Genomic DNA, 13,672 nt, shown 5'->3' on the forward strand with positions numbered 1-13,672 from the left:
CCTTTTAAGGGCAATGCCCAACAAATGCCCTTTTCAGGGCAATGGGTAGTTTAGCGTTTTTAGTGTTAGTATTTTTTTTGGGGGGGTTTGGTGGTTCGGGGGGTTTACTGGTAGGGGGGCTGTGTGTATTTTTTGTGCAAAAGAGCTGATTATCTTGGGGCAATGCCCTGCAAAAAGTCCTTTTAAGTGCTACTGGTAGTTGATTAGATTAGGGGGTGTTTTTATTTTTGGGGGGATTATTTTCATAGGGATTAGGTGTAATTTATTTAAAATTTTGTAATTTTATTTTTTATTTTCTGTAATCTTAGATTTTTTTATTTTCTGTAATTCTTGCTTAAAGGGACAGTCCACTCCTGAATTTTGATTAGACTGCCCCTTTAATTTATATTTAGTTTATTTGTATTTTAAAAGTAGTGTACATTTTTTTATATTTAATAGTAACTTTAGTATTTTGTAAATTAGGTAATTTTAGTTTATTTAAGGGGGGGTAGGTTAGAGGGGGTTAGGTTAGGGGGGTTAGGTTAGGGGTTAGGTTTATTGCGTTGTGGGCTATGGCGGTTTAGGGGTTAATAGAGTTTATTAGTTATTGCGGTGGGGGATTGCGGTTGACAGGTAGATAGGCAGTGCACATGTGTTAGGTGTTTATTTTTGCAGGCATTTTTGGGAGTTACGGTGCTCCCATACGCAGCGCAAGGCCTACTACGGCTGCCTTTTATGGCGAGGTTAAAAATGGAGTAAGATTTCTCCATTTTCTCCACATAAGTCCTTGCGCTTTACGACGCGATCCCATGTTAGCCTATGGGAGTAATAATTGCAAGCGTCGGGTGAAATATACGCGCGTAACTTGTATGCTACGCCGTATATGTAATACCAAAATCGCGTAAAATCTGGCTGCAGAGGATTTTGCGGGTGACGCTGCATATGTAATGGAGGCCAGTGTGTTCACCAATTTGGATGGAGCTCCCACATTACTTTTATTCTCTCACTATTGGTTCTCCTCTCCCAGTGGAGCAGCCTCACCATCACTGCCCATGTAAAAGAATGAGTGTGTGTGCGTATATGGTATTGTATAAGGCTCATTTTATTAATTACAACTTTTAATGCATGTAAATAAAATAAAAAAATTCTAGACTCTCCCCAGCCTTTGGGGTATCCTGGGATAAAACGTCTGTTATCACCTTACCTATCAAATTACACAAAACAAGTCCTTTCTAAACTAAACAAAAAGGCCTTAATATTATCTATCCTGAAGTCTGGTCACGTTTCCATAGTTATTTGACTCTTCTGGTCAGCAGTAACAGGTACGCTTCATTTTATTCTCCACAGGGGTGTATTCTTTTATTGATAAAAAAACAAAAATCATAATTGGTTTTTCATATCAGGTTAATTATTCAGGACTGTGGAGAAACAGACTAACTGATAATATTAACTGTTCGATTAAAGGGACAGTATACACTCATTTTCATATAACTGCATGCATTAGACACTACTATAAAGAATAAGATGCACAGATACTGATATAAAAATCCAGTATAAAACTGTTTAAAAACTTAGAAGCTCTTAGTTTAGCTCTGTTGAAAAGGTAGCTGGAAAGCCCACTGCAAGTGGGAAATAAGACACTCCCCCTCCCCCTTCTTTTGCATATGAAAAGACCCTTTACACAAACAGGAGCAAGCTGGAGTAGGTAGCTGACGGTATTCTCGTAAAATTTTGGGGCTTGGTTAGGAGTCTGAAAATCAGTGCAATATTAAAAACTATACATTTAAAAAAAAAAAAAAAAACGTTATGGGCTATATAAATAGATCATCTACAAAACATTTATGCAAAGAAAAAATGAGTGTATAATGTCCCTTTAACCAAATTTGGCTATAAAAATAGACCACAGCATAAAGCATTCCCAGTGAAACTAATTAAGCTTAATAATATACATGTTATAATCATGACAACTTTGCTATAGAGAAAGAACATATATTTTTAAAGGGAGGACAAAATATAGGTAACCCTTTTCTTTTTCTTTACAAGAAAAAGAATAAAGAAAAAATGAAAAAGAAAGTTTAGTTTGAATTATCTCCAGTAGATGGTATCATAGTAGCAGGTATGATGATCATGTGAGCAACTGCATTCTATTGTAGATACTGGCACCTCTTTCACTGAGTTAAATGTCAGTTTATGTTTCATATATTTAAAAAAAATTGCTGATTTATATTAAAACTGTCTTCCACTGAATATAATATAGTGTATTATAGTTGCCAAACAAAACTAGCTTTAATTCCAGAGTTTAAATTTCCAATTATTGTTGTTATTATCATCATCATTATCCTATATTATAAAAGGTATTAATTGGTAAGTTACACTAAGCGCCAATTGCTAAGGACCCTTTGCTTTAATAAATTGACCCCTAGCGGTCAAAATGGAAAAGGATAATCAGATAAGAGGTAATTAAAGCGCCAAAGAACAAATGGCCGGGTCTAGGATATGTAAAATTATGTCAGTTTATTTATACATATACATAAAAGTTAACATTACGTTAAACCATCAAATAAAAATAAATAATCAAGGATCCAAGATTTTACAATAAGTTAAAATCAAAAAATAAAAACAATTATTTACTTATACAATCTTTCCATATGATAGTAAAATTGCAAATAGTGTAATAAATCCGGATGTATGGGTGGATCAGTGTAGGTGATTCTGCTAGAGAGACACTTTCTTGTGTTATGGTCTGTCTAATGATAACTAAATGTCTTGCATCATGTGGTAATAGTGATGTGCAATATAATACTGTGTGTTTTCTTGCTAATTTCTGACTTCCAATAAACTAATGTGAGTAAAGAGTGCCTGATGATACCAAAAAAATGATCGTGTCTAAAGTAGAGTGTTTAAAAATTTCCTAAAAATGTTGAAAAACAAATTTCCCAAATGATAATCAGAGAACAAGGTGAACAAACGATAATCAAAAATGCTATGTGAAAAACTTAATACTCAATTATTGGTAAAATATTCTTCAAGGATATCACAGTTAAAGGTGGTCACAGTCAGTGGTGATGTAAAGACAAAAACGATGAACAAAAATAATGAAAAAAGTAAAACTTCAAATGTGAAAAAAAAAGAAAAACTTCAAATGTGAAAAAAAAGAAAAAATGAATGAAAAAATAGTCCTGAAAAAATGTGAACAATCACACATCCATAAAATTGTCAAATTAGGATAAAAATGTGTACTTGTTATTCCTCCCAAATGGAGTGTAGAAACTTATCTCCCAATGTTCCTCTCGCCAGTGTGAAGTGCAATCTATCTTCTAAGTGGTGACCCAAACGGTCAATGCAATTCTCAGCAATTTTCTATTCTTTTCTGCCAAAAACAAAAACAATAATAGTGCAGATGGTTTTAAACAAAATAATCCTACCAGAGTGTCACTTACCAGTCGACACGTTTCGGTCATACACTGACCTTTCTCAAGACTGGTTTTTCTTATTCTTTGGGGTCTTTTTATACCCTGTTTAATTAGCATTTTCGTAATACCGGAAGTAGCAATTACCACTTCCGGTTTGCGTAACGCAAATCTTTTTCTTATTTTGTTATGATGTTTCGTTTTGTCTAACTTGTTTTTTTGTGCTTAGTTGAATATACTTTGGGGCTATTGTTAAATATACTTTGGGGCTATTCTTTCGTGTTTATTTTTACTTTGAACTTCCTTTTCCTTCATTTCCTCATTAGTCAAATCTTAAGGTGTGTCCAAAATACCCACTCCCATTGGCTATTGTTAAATGTTATAGAAGTGTGGGTGTTACCTCATTGGTCAAATTCTAAGGTGTGCTCCGTATAGTCACCCCTATTGGTTTTGTTAAATGTTGTAGAAGCGTGTGTGTTTATCGTATCAGCTGTGTTCTTATGTTTATTTTATGAGCATGTCAGCCTATGGAAACTGACAGTGTTTGCTCAGACCTGCTATTCGTATTGATATTTAGTGAGCTTATTTATAAGGTCTAGTAGTTCACGATCTAAATTATAGGTTTTACTAATGTTTATTTACAATTTGTAGATAGTTAGAACTTTAGTTCCATTTAGCCGCTATATATTAACACTGTATACCTTAAACGTTATGCAGATCTATGTCTTTTTCGTTTTGCTAACATTGTTTTTAAAAACAGTTGTGGTTTACTCTTTTTCAAAACCTGTTCATTCACAGGTTTTATTCAATATTTACATTGCGAGGGTCACGAATTTTCTTCAACTCAAAAAATGAAAATTGTGCATTCATTATAATCGTGCCGGTTTTTTGGATCTCAAAAACCCCTCTCTGATTATCCAACCTTTAGACTTTCCAGGTTGCTCCATGAAGCAAGTCTTTTCTAATAGATCTTATAGCTTTAATGTTCTGTATTTTTGATTGCTTTTTATTCCCTTGATATGTTTTTGGGTATGTGGGGATTAAATTTACCTTTAAAAAATGTGGATGAGAGTAGAAATGGAAGGGCTATTTCCTTCTACCCTTATGCCCTATAGGGATTAAGTTTGCCTTTAAAACGTGGATAAGAGTAGAGATGGATGGGTTATTGCATTCTACCCTTATGACCTTTGTGCTTGGTCATTCCTTAATTATATCTTAGGTCTTTCTAAGGGTCCAGTCTGGAATTTTTTGAGTTTGTGTACACTATTCTAAAGGTGGTGCTACTCTATAGAATTTTTTGTGGAGGATATGTACTTAGTTACGATGTTGGATTACTGTTGATTTTTTGTTCTGAGTGAGTGAAAAAATGATCGAATGTTATGATCGATCAATGGTATTACTATAGATGCTTCTATTGGACAGAGTGTTTAGCTGTTAGCTATAAATGGATTTAAAGTGTAATTCGTACTACGTTGTTAATATTCAACTTGTAAAAGGACTAGATAGCTTTCAATCTGATATACTGCGCTAGTCCTTATAATATGGGACCAAATAACTGACTGGGCATTTGTTAAGATGAGTCAGAGACGAGTCGAGGGAGAGAAATTTCACATCGGTTCAAATTTATATTTGTCCGTTATTTCATTTTCTCCAGGCTTTTGTGGGATATTTTTTGAAATTGTTCTTGAGTGTTATTTCTTTAGTTATAGTTTCTTTAGTGGGAAAACTTGTGTTAGTCTCTTTTTCAATTTCCAGATGGCATGTTTTCACTGGATAGTCAAAATCTCTTACTTAGATTTCAAGATAAAACGATTCTTAAGGTTTTCTCAAAGTGAGGGTTATTTATGTTGTTATTTTCGTGAGGTCTTTCTTCTTATGAGTTATTTTGGTACTCTTCCACAGTGTTGGTTGATTTAGGCCAGAAATCAATTCAGATTCAATAAGTGGGAAAAATCCTCTTTGTTGTTCAAACCCCTTGGGTAGAGGGAATCTAGACGAAAGATCCATTTTGACTCTTCAGTGAGTAGTCTTTTTTCTTGGTTACCTCCTCGCCAGTTCTTCGATACTTTCTGTATTCCTATGTATGTCAAAGCCTTAGTGTCTCCAGGATGTTTTTCCAGGAAGTGTTTGTACAATGCTGTTTCTTTGTTGAGTTTCTCGATACACAGCAGATGTTCGCGTATCCTATCCCTCAGTTGCCTGGACGTTTGTCCCACGTACTGAAGACCACATGGGCATTGAAGTAGATACACTACGTTCTTATCTTGGCACCGTATTAAGTCATTGATCTTGTATTTTTCTTTGTTGTTATATGATTGGAATTCTGTTGATTTTTTGCCACATTTGCATGCCTTGCATGTATGACAGGGGAAGAAGCCTTTTTATTGTTTTCCCAAATGTGTCTTTTATTTCCAATTTTTTGACTTTCTTTATGCTTGGTGCTAATTTGTTCTTCAGATTGCTAGTTCTTCTATATACAAATTTTGGTCTTTGGGGTAACCTTTCTCCAAGGATGTCATCATCCCTCAGTATGTTCCAATGCTTCCTAAAGATGTCTTCGATAATGCGACTATTCTCACTGTATTCTGTTATTAGTGGTACATCAAGGGTCTCGTTGTCATTAGTCACCCTGGTCCTGTCTTTATATTTGGTTAATTCCTTTCTTTATATTTTTCGGATCTCTTCTATCCTCTGGTCCAGATGGTGTTCATTGTAACCTCTCTCAAGGAATTTTGCCTTGATTATCTGGGCTTGTTCTTCCCATTTTTGTGGATCTGAACAATTTTTTCTCATCCTTAAAAGTTGTCCCTTTGGGATGTTCGCTTTCCAATTTCTATGATGACAACTGGTTTGGTGGACATAGTTGTTACTGTCCACCTTTTTGAAATGAGTCGATGTTTTAATAGTGTTGTTCTTTATTTCTATTTCCAAATCAAGGTAAGTAAGAGATTTTTGACTGTGTTCATACGTGAAGCGTAGATTAAGTTCATTTTGGTTCATCACTTTAAAGGTGTATTCCAAATCTTCTTGTGTTCCTTTTCAGATTAGTATTATGTCATCAATATAACGGCGATAGAGAACCAGGTCCGCGCCAGCGGGACATGATTCCCAAAATATTTCTTCCTACTTTGCCATGTAGAGATTGGCATAGCTGGGCGCGAACCTGGTCCCCATCGCCGTCCCCCTATATATGCCTGTAAAACTTCCCTTCATTACTGAAGTAATTGTGATGTAAAATGTAGTTTATACTTTCTAGTATGAATTCACATTGTCTCTCCGGGAGTTCTTCATCTCTCTCCAAATAGAATTGTACTGCTTTTAGTCCCTCCTCATGCGGAATACTTGTATATAATGCAGTAACATCACAAGTTGCCAGGATGAAGTTCTCCTCCCAGCTTATTTCCTCGAGTAGATTAATTATCTGAGTGGAGTCCCTTAGATATGATGGACATTCTTTGACATGTTTCTGGAGATGTCTATCGACATATTCTGACAAGTTACTGCTTAAAGACCCTATCCCCGAGATTATTGGTCTTCCCGGGGTTTTTTTTAGATCCTTATGAATTTTCGGTAGATGGTATATTACCGGAGTTCTCGGAAATTGTACATTTATATAATTGTACTCTTTTTCGTTAAGAATGTTTTCTTCTTTTGCTCCCTTCAGGAGGTCTGTCAGCCTTTTTTTGTATAGTTGGGTTGGATTTTCTCTCAGTTTTTCATATGTATTTTGGTCACTTAAAATCCTCTCCGTCTCGGTGTTATAGTCTGTTTTGTTCATCACCACAATCCCACCGCCTTTGTCAGCGGGTTTAATGGTGAGATTGTGGTTATCTTCCAGCTTTTTGACGATTTGGATCTGTTTATCCGTTAGATTTTTATTCTTTAGTTTCAACTTCTTGCTGTCAATGTCACGTATTTCTCTGCATACTATTGTCTCGAATGTTTAGAGCGCCGTTCCTTTATGGGTTAAGGGGTAGAAAGTAGACTTTGGCTTCAGATTGGTATGTCTATAGCCGTCATCTTGTTGAGTGTGACTATATTCTTGAAAGCCATAACCTGTCCTTTCAAGCTGTGATTTCAGGAAAAATCTTTTCAGAGTTAATTTCCTGATGAACTCTTTTGTATTTATGAAGGTCGTGAACTTGTCTAGACTTTAAGATGGGGTAAAGGATAAGCCCAATTTTAAGATGGATCTCTCATCTTTATTTAGTTCATAAGAACTCAGATTAAATATCCCTTTTTCTGATTCATCGTCCACGTTATGTTCTATTTCCATTATTTTCTTCTTTGTTTTTAAGCCACCTCTTTTCCCTCTGTGGGTCTTGTTTTTACCCGTGTGGTCGATTGATTTTGTTCTCCTTTTTTGTAGTTTTGGTGGTCCAATTCTAAAAAAGAAGAGGAGGAAGAAGATGAGTGGGGAGCCTGTGTGTCTGTTGTTGTTTGGATATTTGATCTATTTGTTCCAATTTTCTTTTCTCTACCTCCTAGTTGACCCCCTGTCTTCTCCATATTTTCCTTCAATCTCTCGTTATGGAATCCTTCTCTTGGTCCTTCTTGTCTTCTTTCTTGTAGGGGGGTCCCATAGGTATTTTAATTTCTGAAATATTGGTCTTGCCTTTCTCCATACGTTGGTCTTCCATCAAAATTCCGCTTCTGTTGGTAGTTCCTATTATTCCATTGATATTCCCTTTCCTGGTATCTTTGATCTCTCCAGGTCCTCTCTGGGTAGTCAGAGTTGTTCCAATGTTCTTGTGCGAATCTCCCTTTATAATCTCGTTCTCTCTCTCTTTCATCATAGGGATTTCTATAGTGTTCCCTTCTGTCCCTTCTTTGTTCAAAGTGGTTATAGCCCATTCTATTATTGTTATATGGTCTTTCATATAGATTCTGCCTATTATATGTGTATTGCCCCCTATAGTTGTTACCGAAATTTCTATGTTTCTGTTTATAAGTGCGGGGGTTGTGTTCATTCTTGTAATCAGTATATTTCGGTTGTTCATTATAATATTCTGACATATTGTTCCTATAGTATGGCGTGTGGTATTGACTTTCAGAGTCTTGTAGATTAGTTCTGTCTTTTTTAGCTTTATTGTGTGTCACTGTTGTCCATGTGTTAGATTCAATTCTATCATTATTTGTATCAGTATTTTCCTCATTTGAATCATCTTCTGATTCAGAATTTGCTTTTTCTTCATTATTTTTCTTTTCTAGTTCCCTTACTAGTTTTTTGGTTTTCTTTTTTATGATATCCTCCTTTATTTTAATTACTTTTTTTTACCAGGCTTTCTTTTTTGTGTGCAATCTCTTCACATTCTGATCCGGAATTTTCTAGGTTTAGAATAATGACTTCATTTTCCTTAATGTCTAAGTCTATCTGCCTTACTTGTGTTTCTCTATATTCAATAATTATCTTGATCAGCTGTTGTGAAGTTTGAATTAGCAAATTCTTCCATTTTTCAGCTAGGGTTTCTGAGAGTGGAAAAGCACATTCTTTGTGCACTAATAGCCCTTTTGGAATGATTCCTAGTTCTAAACATTTTTGGAGGAATGAAATCTCTCCTTTATATTTTACCTCCGAGATGAGTAGCTTCTCTAATTCTTTAAAGATTAGATGTATGTCTACAGTGTCATCCTCTTCTTCTGATATATGTTCCTCTCTTCTTGTGTTTGTGATGTCAATATTTATAGGTTGCCTTAAGCTCTGAAAAGAGTTCATTTTGTAATGAATTAAATAATAGAGTGCAGTGGCTGCTCTGTGTATGCTAGGAAAAGTGCAAGATATTAATTGGTAAGTTACACTAAGCGCCAATTGCTAAGGACCCCTTGCTTTAATAAATTGACCCCTAGCGGTCAAAATGGAAAAGGATAATCAGATAAGAGGTAATTAAAGCGCCAAAGAACAAATGGCCGGGTCTAGGATATGTAAAATTATGTCAATTTATTTATACATATACATAAAAGTTAACATTACGTTAAACCATCAAATAAAAATAAATAATCAAGGATCCAAGATTTTACAATAAGTTAAAATCAAAAAATAAAAACAATTTTTTACTTATACAATCTTTCCATATGATAGTAAAATTGCAAATAGTGTAATAAATCCGGATGTATGGGTGGATCAGTGTAGGTGATTCTGCTAGAGAGACACTTTCTTGTGTTATGGTCTGTCTAATGATAACTAAATGTCTTGCATCATGTGGTAATAGTGATGTGCAATATAATACCGTGTGTTTTCTTGCTAATTTCTGACTTCCAATAAACTAATGTGAGTAAAGAGTGCCTGATGATACCAAAAAAATGATCGTGTCTAAAGTAGAGTGTTTAAAAATTTCCTAAAAATGTTGAAAAACAAATTTCCCAAATGATAATCAGAGAACAAGGTGAACAAACGATAATCAAAAATGCTATGTGAAAAACTTAATACTCAATTATTGGTAAAATATTCTTCAAGGATATCACAGTTAAAGGTGGTCACAGTCAGTGGTGATGTAAAGACAAAAACGATGAACAAAAATAATGAAAAAAGTAAAACTTCAAATGTGAAAAAAAGAAAAACTTCAAATGTGAAAAAAAAGAAAAAATGAATGAAAAAATAGTCCTGAAAAAATGTGAACAATCACACATCCATAAAATTGTCAAATTAGGATAAAAATGTGTACTTGTTATTCCTCCCAAATGGAGTGTAGAAACTTATCTCCCAATGTTCCTCTCGCCAGTGTGAAGTGCAATCTATCTTCTAAGTGGTGACCCAAACGGTCAATGCAATTCTCAGCAATTTTCTATTCTTTTCTGCCAAAAACAAAAACAATAATAGTGCAGATGGTTTTAAACAAAATAATCCTACCAGAGTGTCACTTACCAGTCGACGTGTTTCGGTCATACACTGACCTTTCTCAAGACTGGTTTTTCTTATTCTTTGGGGTCTTTTTATACCCTGTTTAATTAGCATTTTCGTAATACCGGAAGTAGCAATTACCACTTCCGGTTTGCGTAACGCAAATCTTTTTCTTATTTTGTTATGATGTTTCGTTTTGTCTAACTTGTTTTTTTGTGCTTAGTTGAATATACTTTGGGGCTATTGTTAAATATACTTTGGGGCTATTCTTTCGTGTTTATTTTTACTTTGAACTTCCTTTTCCTTCATTTCCTCATTAGTCAAATCTTAAGGTGTGTCCAAAATACTCACTCCCATTGGCTATTGTTAAATGTTATAGAAGTGTGGGTGTTACCTCATTGGTCAAATTCTAAGGTGTGCTCCGTATAGTCACCCCTATTGGTTTTGTTAAATGTTGTAGAAGTGTGTGTGTTTATCGTATCAGCTGTGTTCTTATGTTTATTTTATGAGCATGTCAGCCTATGGAAACTGACAGTGTTTGCTCAGACCTGCTATTCGTATTGATATTTAGTGAGCTTATTTATAAGGTCTAGTAGTTCACGATCTAAATTATAGGTTTTACTAATGTTTATTTACAATTTGTAGATAGTTAGAACTTTAGTTCCATTTAGCCGCTATATATTAACACTGTATACCTTAAACGTTATGCAGATCTATGTCTTTTTCGTTTTGCTAACATTGTTTTTAAAAACAGTTGTGGTTTACTCTTTTTCAAAACCTGTTCATTCACAGGTTTTATTCAATATTTACATTGCGAGGGTCACGATTTTTCTTCAACTCAAAAAATGAAAATTGTGCATTCATTATAATCGTGCCGGTTTTTTGGATCTCAAAAACCCCTCTCTGATTATCCAACCTTTAGACTTTCCAGGTTGCTCCATGAAGCAAGTCTTTTCTAATAGATCTTATAGCTTTAATGTTCTGTATTTTTGATTGCTTTTTATTCCCTTGATATGTTTTTGGGTATGTGGGGATTAAATTTACCTTTAAAAAATGTGGATGAGAGTAGAAATGGAAGGGCTATTTCCTTCTACCCTTATGCCCTATAGGGATTAAGTTTGCCTTTAAAACGTGGATAAGAGTAGAGATGGATGGGTTATTGCATTCTACCCTTATGACCTTTGTGCTTGGTCATTCCTTAATTATATCTTAGGTCTTTCTAAGGGTCCAGTCTGGAATTTTTTGAGTTTGTGTACACTATTCTAAAGGTGGTGCTACTCTATAGAATTTTTTGTGGAGGATATGTACTTAGTTACGATGTTGGATTACTGTTGATTGTTTGTTCTTGATTATTTATTTTTATTTGATGGTTTAACGTAATGTTAACTTTTATGTATATGTATAAATAAACTGACATAATTTTACATATCCTAGACCCGGCCATTTGTTCTTTGGCGCTTTAATTACCTCTTATCTGATTATCCTTTTCCATTTTGACCGCTAGGGGTCAATTTATTAAAGCAAAGGGTCCTTAGCAATTGGCGCTTAGTGTAACTTACCAATTAATATCTTGCACTTTTCCTAGCATACACAGAGCAGCCACTGCACTCTATTATTTAATTCATTACAAAATGAACTCTTTTCAGAGCTTAAGGCAACCTATAAATATTGACATCACAAACACAAGAAGAGAGGAACATATATCAGAAGAAGAGGATGACACTGTAGACATACATCTAATCTTTAAAGAATTAGAGAAGCTACTCATCTCAGAGGTAAAATATAAAGGAGAGATTTCATTCCTCCAAAAATGTTTAGAACTAGGAATCATTCCAAAAGGGCTATTAGTGCACAAAGAATGTGCTTTTCCACTCTCAGAAACCCTAGCTGAAAAATGGAAGAATTTGCTAATTCAAACTTCACAACAGCTGATCAAGATAATTATTGAATATAGAGAAACACAAGTAAGGCAGATAGACTTAGACATTAAGGAAAATGAAGTCATTATTCTAAACCTAGAAAATTCCGGATCAGAATGTGAAGAGATTGCACACAAAAAAGAAAGCCTGGTAAAAAAAGTAATTAAAATAAAGGAGGATATCATAAAAAAGAAAACCAAAAAACTAGTAAGGGAACTAGAAAAGAAAAATAATGAAGAAAAAGCAAATTCTGAATCAGAAGATGATTCAAATGAGGAAAATACTGATACAAATAATGATAGAATTGAATCTAACACATGGACAACAGTGACACACAATAAAGCTAAAAAAGACAGAACTAATCTACAAGACTCTGAAAGGCAATACCACACGCCATACTATAGGAACAATATGTCAGAATATTATAATGAACAACCGAAATATACTGATTACAAGAATGAACACAACCCCCGCACTTATAATCAGAAACATAGAAATTTCGGTAACAACTATAGGGGGCAATACACATATAATAGGCAGAATCTATATGAAAGACCATATAACAATAATAGAATGGGCTATAACCACTTTGAACAAAGAAGGGACAGAAGGGAACACTATAGAAATCCCTATGATGAAAGAGAGAGAGAACGAGATTATAAAGGGAGATTCGCACAAGAACATTGGAACAACTCTGACTACCCAGAGAGGACCAGGAGAGATCAAAGATACCAGGAAAGGGAATATCAATGGAATAATAGGAACTACCAACAGAAGCGGAATTTTGATGGAAGACCAACGTATGGAGAAAGGCAAGACCAATATTTCAGAAATGAAAATACCTATGGGACCCCCCTACAGGAAAGAAGACAACAAGGACCAAGAGAAGGATTCCATAACGAGAGATTGAAGGAAAATATGGAGAAGACAGGGGGTCAACTAGGAGGTAGAGAAAAGAAAATTGGAACAAATAGATCAAATATCCAAACAACAACAGACACACAGGCTCCCCACTCATCTTCTTCCTCCTCTTCTTTTTTAGAATTGGACCACCAAAACTACAAAAAAGGAGAACAAAATCAATCGACCACACGGGTAAAAACAAGACCCACAGAGGGAAAAGAGGTGGCTTAAAAACAAAGAAGAAAATAATGGAAATAGAACATAACGTGGACGATGAATCAGAAAAAGGGATATTTAATCTGAGTTCTTATGAACTAAATAAAGATGAGAGATCCATCTTAAAATTGGGCTTATCCTTTGCCCCATCTAAAAGTCTAGACAAGTTCACGACCTTCATAAATACAAAAGAGTTCATCAGGAAATTAACTCTGAAAAGATTTTTCCTGAAATCACCGCTTGAAAGGACAGGTTATGGCTTTCAAGAATATAGTCACACTCAACAAGATGACGGCTATAGACATACCAATCTGAAGCCAAAGTCTACTTTCTACCCCTTAACCCATAAAGGAACGGCGCTCTAAACATTCGAGACAATAGTATGCAGAGAAATACGTGACATTGAC

The sequence above is a fragment of the Bombina bombina genome, chromosome 1, assembly GCF_027579735.1.
Source record: "Bombina bombina isolate aBomBom1 chromosome 1, aBomBom1.pri, whole genome shotgun sequence".
Lineage (NCBI taxonomy): Eukaryota > Metazoa > Chordata > Amphibia > Anura > Bombinatoridae > Bombina > Bombina bombina.